Below are 7,914 nucleotides of genomic sequence, written 5' to 3' on the forward strand. Positions count from 1 at the left end.
CCTTGGTGCACGTAGGAACAGGAGGAGCACTGCCAGACCGCTGCGAAATGACCTCCAGCAGCTACAAATGTGCATGTGTCTGCACAAACGGTTACAAACCGACTCCATGACGATGGTATGAGTCCACAAATGGGGGTTGTGCTCACAGTCCAACACCATGCAGGACACTTGGCATTTGCCAGAGAACAACAGGATTGGCAAATTCGCCACTGGCGCCCTGTGCTCTTTACAGATGAAAGCAGGTTCACACAGATCACATGTGACAGACGTGACAGAGTCTGGAGACACTGCGGAGAGCGATCTGCTGCCAGTAACGGTTTGGGGTGGTATTTTTTTGGAGGGCCACATAGCCCTCCATGTGCTTGCCAGAGGTAACCTGAGATGAGATCCTCAGACACCTTGTGAGACCATATGCTGGTGCAGTAGGCCCTGGGTTCCTACTAATGCAGGACAATGCTATTCCTCATGTGGCAAGATAAAGGCATTGAAGCTACGGACTGACACAATAGTTCCCCAGAACTGAATCCGATTGAGCACATCTGGGACATCATGTCTTGCTTCAACCATCAACGTCACATTGCACCACAGACTGTCCGAAGATTTGGCGGATGCTTTAGTCCAGGTCTGGGAGAAGATCCCTCAGGAGACCATCTGCAGCAAGGTTGGATTAGCCTGTAGTGTGTTTTTCCACTTTCATTTTGTGGGTAACTCCAAATCCAGGCCTCCATTAGTTAATAAACTTGAGTTCCATTGATGATTTTTTTTGTTATTTTGGTCATGCAGATCTAAGGTTATATGAGAGTTCCCTTTATTGTTTTGTGCAGTGTATGTTTTATTTTCGATTTCAGAATTTTTTTTTATGACTGTAACAAAGTGTTACCCTAAATCAGACATTATAATATATCACATGTTTGTTTCAGGGTAAGTTGGTGATGTAGAGGGTAACATTAGTTACTGGAAGGGCATACACATTTTTGAATTATATTTTTTAATTGTTAACATTTTTAGATCCCAACCATCCCAGATTTAGCGGGACCCCAACCATCCCGGATTTAGCAGGACAGTCCAGGTTTTTCACCACTGTCCCACCGCCTCGGCCACCCCTCTCTCCGCCGATATGTCTGGTCTCCTCAAGGTACATTACAGTTGCAGAGCATCCAAAGCTTCGGGGGCCAGGATGAGGTGGTGGGATCAGCTCCCTGCTAACTCCTCACGAGTACAGGAGTACTGTGAGTAGGTAGCTCCTCCATTCGGCTGGCCCAGCGCCTCCTCAGAGTCACAGTCAGAGCCCGGGAGAAGAGGAAGCGGGACTGCTGCAGGGGGACAGCGGGTTGGAAGACAGCATGTCACAATATGAGGAAGATGGAGGATAAGGGGTCACAGTATATGGAGGACAGGAGGCCACAATATGAGGAGGATGAAGGACAGGAGGGCATAATATGAGGAGGATGGAGGACAGGTGCCACAATATGAGGGTAAAAGACATGAGGCCACAATATGAGGGAGATGGAGGACAGGAGACTATGATATGGGGTAGGATGGGAGACAGGAGGCCACACTATGAAGGGGATTGAGGACAGGGACCCCACTATGTGAGGAGGGGTGGGGGTAGGAGTACATAAAGCTTGGGCATTATTAGTTGGGGGAGATAAATAAAAGTGGGGGACGAAATATAAAGGGATAAAATTAAAGAGGAGTATTATACATTGCCGAGCTGAATTAGGGTTGTATTATATGGGTCCATGGGGGGGGGGGGGGGGGGGTTACAGGCAGTTGGCTAAGGGGAGGGGGCATTATACTATGTGGGAGCCATTAAGGTCAATATTATACTATGCGGGTGGGGCAGTGGAAATGGCTTAGAAAAAAGGGGAAGGGACTTTCTTTCCTCTTTCTCTTGCCCAAAATTTGGGAGGTATGACATTTGTCATAATTTGGGTTGTTCTGTGTCTAGACACACCTAGCAGCAGCCTCTTAACACTGGTATCCTGATGATGACTTGTTTTAGCACTTAACTGCCAAGATGCAGAGAGGGAGTGGATCATCGCCATTAAATTAAATTGCAAACACAAAACACAAAGAAATGTGGCAGCAATTGCAAGAACCTTTTGAAAAACTATGGGGCACTTTAAGAAGGGATTGTATGGCTAAAAACTAGCCTGTAGGCCCTGAAATCGGCACAATTCCTGGTTTTCCCCTTATGCCATCTACATGACAAGCTCACATCCATTCAGGCATAAGCTATGGTGCAGTTCTACACCTGGCCAAACATAATGCAGAACTTTGTCAGTAACTGTAACTTTAACAGTAACTGTAACCGTCCTATAGTACAGTGATAGTAACTGCATTTCTATACTCATACCGTCCTATAGTACAGTGATAGTAACTGCATTGCTATAATCATACTGTCCTATAGTACAGTGATAGTAACTGCATTTCTATACTCATACCGTCCTATAGTACAGTGATAGTAACTGCATTTCTATACTCATACCGTCCTATAGTACAGTGATAGTAACTGCATTGCTATAATCATACTGTCCTATAGTACAGTGATAGTAACTGCATTTCTATACTCATACCGTCCTATAGTACAGTGATAGTAACTGCATTTCTATACTCATACCGTCCTATAGTACAGTGATAGTAACTGCATTTCTATACTCATACCGTCCTATAGTACAGTGATAGTAACTGCATTGCTATAATCATACCGTCCTATAGTACAGTGATAGTAACTGCATTTCTATACTCATACCGTCCTACAGTACAGTGATAGTAACTGCATTTCTATACTCATACCGTCCTATAGTACAGTGATAGTAACTGCATTTCTATACTCATACCGTCCTATAGTACAGTGATAGTAACTGCATTTCTATACTCATACCGTCCTATAGTACAGTGATAGTAACTGCATTTCTATACTCATACCGTCCTATAGTACAGTGATAGTAACTGCATTTCTATACTCATACCGTCCTATAGTACAGTGATAGTAACTGCATTGCTATAATCATACCGTCCTATAGTACAGTGATAGTAACTGCATTGCTATAATCATACTGTGTAATAGTGCAGTGGCAGTGAAAGCAAAGAATATGTGGGGCCTGATATCTTTGGTATACAAAGTGATATCAGACAAGGTGCTGGGGGACCAGATGGCTGATACACGAAGGAAGTGGGAAGTAGAGGTGGTAGACCTTACGGACGAGGAATGGGGTAAAGTGTTGGAGTCACCTTCTTTATTGTCATTGAATGTGGCACGGAGAAGGACACAATTATTTCTTATACACAAGGTGTGTCATACTCAAACTGTATTGCAAAGGATGGGGCTACGGGGAGTGTGAGTCTCCATCTTCAGAAAAAAAAAATGGTGTAAAGGTCGGACGGAAGTGAGCGGATCCTTGTTCAGCGTCCATGCCGTGACAGAGCAGACACACACATTTAAAGGGCTCGGGTGGTAGGTGAATCAATGGGACGTGAGGATAGCCCTTTTAAGGGCTAATCCTCACGTCCCCGCACTTTTTTGTAAACTTTTATTACCCTGATATGTTAATTTTGTTATGTGGCTACTTGGGCGTGGAGTAGCCGCATCTGAGATTACACGAGGCGGCTACTCCACGCCCCGGTAGCCACTTTACCCCTCCTACTCACCATGTTCGGCGCGCAGCTGCTCGTAGCTGCGCGCCCTCGTCCGCCGATCCTGCCGTCTGCACATGCGCAGAACAGCAGGCCCGCGCCTGTGCAGCCCCGGCTTCGGAGCAGTGACCGCGCAGGCGCGGGCCTGCTGTTCTGCGCATGCGCAGACGGCAGGATCGGCGGACGAGGGCGCGCAGCTACGAGCAGCTGCGCGCCGAACATGGTGAGTAGGAAGGGTAAAGTGGCTACCGGGGCGTGGAGTAGCCGCCTCGTGTAATCTCAGATGCGGCTACTCCACGTCCAAGTAGCCGCATAACAAAATTAACATATCAGGGTAATAAAAGTTTACAAAAAAGTGCGGGGACGTGAGGATTAGCCCTTAAAAGGGCTATCCTCACGTCCCATTGATTCACCTACCACCCGATCTACCTTTATAGGTAGATTTGTGGTGGTAGGTTTCCTTTAAGGAGGTGAGCTTGTCTCGCCTAGCATCCGCTGAGGAAGCCCGCCTGGCGGGCGATACGCGTGGGGCACCTGTGATCTCCTGTTTTCCCAAGCCTGACTCCTATTGGTAAATGTAGCCTACCTAATTTTTTTGCACTATTGTCTTCATTGTATTTGGGAACTTACCGATTGTAGCATACCTTGTACCTCAACATTACCTTAGTCGGGTAGTAATTATCTTTGTTACATTTTACATCGCTTTTCATTCATTTCTATTACATTAACTGGGCTGAGGGGAATCTTTGTTCTGTCTTTTCCTATAAGGGATTTTTAATTGGTTTTATGATGCATATTTGTATTCAATAAAGATCGACAATAATTTTCATCACATCTGCCTTTCTCTTTTTCTTGGTTTACATGCTTGTTTTTCAGATGTGCTCTTCGATTTACATATTGCCTTGACCCCATTTCTGTTTATTTTTTATATAATGTATATTTGACGCTGTCATTGTATGCCATTGGTCAATGTAATTCAAAGTGCAAATAAATGTTTTCTGGTTACTCATTTCTATACTCATACTGTTAAACTCCATCCTTTAGAGAGAATTACCACGTCTGTATAACCATAGAGTTTGCCAACGCCAAGAGAATAACTGTGTCTGGATATCCATAGCATCTAATAGTGCAGTGAGAATGACTGCATCTGGATACCCATAGGGGGGGGGCATTCATTATTGGCTTTCCCCAAGTTTCTTGTTGTTGTTTTTTTCTCTTGCTGCGCCTTGGGCACTATATTTATGGAGTGTAGGTGCTACAATATTGGTCCTTTTCATACATTTTTTTTAAATGTTTGCTTGCTTAATTTGGGCGCAGCTTGGTAACCCCGACACTTTATTGGCACAACTTTTGGCAGAGATATAGATTAGCTAAAGACAGGTCTACCAAGTTCTGTTTCAACTTCATGAATGTGGAGACAATTCAGAACCCTTTAGGTTGTGCACCAATTTATTAACCCCTTGCGCCAAAATCTAACATCCCAACATAAATTACTGCACAACTCGCGTGCCAACAAAATGGACCATGGACCACAATTGATGAATGCCCCCCGTAGTGTCTTCTACCACAGAAAGAATAACGTAAGAACGCTTATCATAGTGTCCTTTATTTGGTTTTTGTTTAATTTATGTTATTATTAAGTACTTTGCTTTTCCCATTTGAAAGTACATTGGGGGATTAAAAATAATTTTTTTAAAAACCAGAAAACACCTTTTAAAAGGTTTTATGATTATATATTTGTGGTGGACAATATATAAATGACTTTTACATTACATATAAATGTCAGATTCTCTGCACATACTTCTACCACCACTTGCTCTTCTAATAGACTCTCCACTCTTAGACCCTATTCACACAACTGGATGTGAAGACCATGTGAAATCATGTGCATTAGATTCACATGAAAAAAATTCCATTTGTGTCCATATTAATGCAATATTAAAATGAATCTGGAAGGTTCATTTTATCTGGTTTTGTCTTCTTAGATGTACAAAATAAGGCTGCAGGGTGTGTTATTTCTGCTGCCAATTGTGGGAGATTTATCAAAAGTGTCTGATGTTTAACAGTTCCAGTTGCCAGTGGAAACCAATCAGAGTTCAGCTTAAATTTTATTTTATAAACAGCTGTGGAAAAATGAAAGCTGAGCTATGATTGGTTGCCATTGGAAACTAGAACAGTTCTGCTCTCAGACACTTCCGATAAATCTCCCCCAAATTTGTGGAAAGCTTATGAAGTGCTGTACCCTAGTATACTAACTGTGGGGGTTATATGGGAGTATATAGATTCCTTTTAACCATTGCAATGTACAAGGAGGGAGCAGAGAAATTCTGCAGCAAAAATCTGCATATTGTAGGTTTTTGTAGTGGTCAGTTCTGTAGTGTAATGTGAGTCTGTTTTTCACTTATGGGCATGTTGCTGCCCTGTTCCTGGAAAAGTAGGATCACACACAGGGCCGGCGCTATGGGTAGGCCCCCTGAAAGGGGAGAATCTCTTCTTTCAAATGAATCTTGAATTTTGTTTCTAGGTGCTCTGGATTCAGAGATATTCAGGTTTAAAGTGAGAATATCAGGTGCCATTTTTATATATAAAAATCACTCCCAACGGCAGTTCAACAGTTAGTATCTCCATTTTCCTAAAACTTAGAAACACAATTTTAGATTCATATAAAATAGGAGACTCTGTTCTTTCATAGGAAAAAAAGAAGTGAGGTTCTATGTGTCACAGAGCCAGAGATACAGCCCCCTGAAGTGTACCCCCCCCTCCAGATTCTTAGCCATCAGGCTGCAGGGAGAATTTGCTGCACACAGGAGCTGCTGCACCTCACAGATAATGGAAATATTCACTTTATATGTTACTACATTTTGAGAAGGAATAATATCAACTAATATTCATGTTTTTAACCCTTCTCTATGCAGAACTATCTAAGAACACACTTTCTCTCCTATTCCCTTTTATTTTGTGCTAGTTTTTTGTTGTTGGGAAAATTGACTGATACAATAAACATTCAAACCCAGAACATGTCCATAAAGTTATATGTAACACCAAAAACACACACATGTTCTGGAATAAAGTTTTTATTTCCCATCATCCTCCATTATTTACACCTATGTTATGACGTTCTCACTCTCATTCTTATGAAGCGCGGAGGGTTCTGTTATTGTGCAGCTAATACACTGGCGACATCTAAAAGTGACTTATTATCTCATTAGCTCGGTTTATGGATATATAGTTATTTATTTGGGTGACCATTGTGTAAGGAACATACAATGATAGATTTGTGTGAATTTTCTAGCTGAAAAGCAGATATCTAGTTATTACAGTGTTAGTGATATTATGATGATTTATTTATGTGTACAGATCAATATGGGAAATTTGTGAACTCTACACATGTCCATCTATTACATTTAGGAGATGTGAAGGTAAATAGTTTCTGTTTGGAGCACATTTTTTGCCATCAAAGGGAAATTTTAAGTATTTTTTTGTAAAATGTTTTATTTCGAATCAAAGTTGCATGAAGGTGTCTATAAACTCTTTGATGCTATTTTGAAAATGGGGCAAGTGTCTGCTTTCAGAAAATATCGGTCCCTCTTCCCAATGGGCCTCACAAGTCTAATCAGCCTACCAGTAATTTTTTGGAGTGTGGGAGGAAACCGGAGGACCCGGAGGAAACCCACGCAGACACAGAGAGAACATACAAACTCTTTGCAGATGTTGACCAGCGCTGCAAGGCTGTAGTGCTAACCACTGAGCCACCGTGCTGCCCATCAATCTTCCTATCAGCTATCTATCTCCAATAAAATTCTCCAAAATTACAGTTTGTTTTACCATACTAAAGGGAGCCTCTTGCTGACTGTGACTGGTCATAAAATAGTTTAATTTTGGGGCCCCACTTTTAGTTTTGCCCAGGGCCCCACTTTGTCTAGAACCGGCCCTGATCACACAATATGGTGAAATGTATGAGACCGAGCTTACATGAAGCTGAAGCAACGCCTCCAAGGTGCCCTGTCTTATGTATAAGAATGTAGTGCGTGGCTTCTATGTCCGTTTATTTTTTTGCAGAAGTAGCGACATTGATATCTCCATTAGTAAATCTTGCCCATTCTGGTGTTTTAATCCCTTCTGCTTTCCCAGCCAAGCCCAGGTTCCTTGTAGACAGAATAATTTCCTCTTGATACTGGTGGCGTCACTGGATCACACATAAGGATATTTAGTGCCTCATTGTACGTCATATTTTATTCAGTTTTGTACATCTCAATAAACAAGCGTGATTGGTGG

Source organism: Engystomops pustulosus, chromosome 4 (assembly GCF_040894005.1).
Source record: "Engystomops pustulosus chromosome 4, aEngPut4.maternal, whole genome shotgun sequence".
Classification (NCBI taxonomy): domain Eukaryota; kingdom Metazoa; phylum Chordata; class Amphibia; order Anura; family Leptodactylidae; genus Engystomops; species Engystomops pustulosus.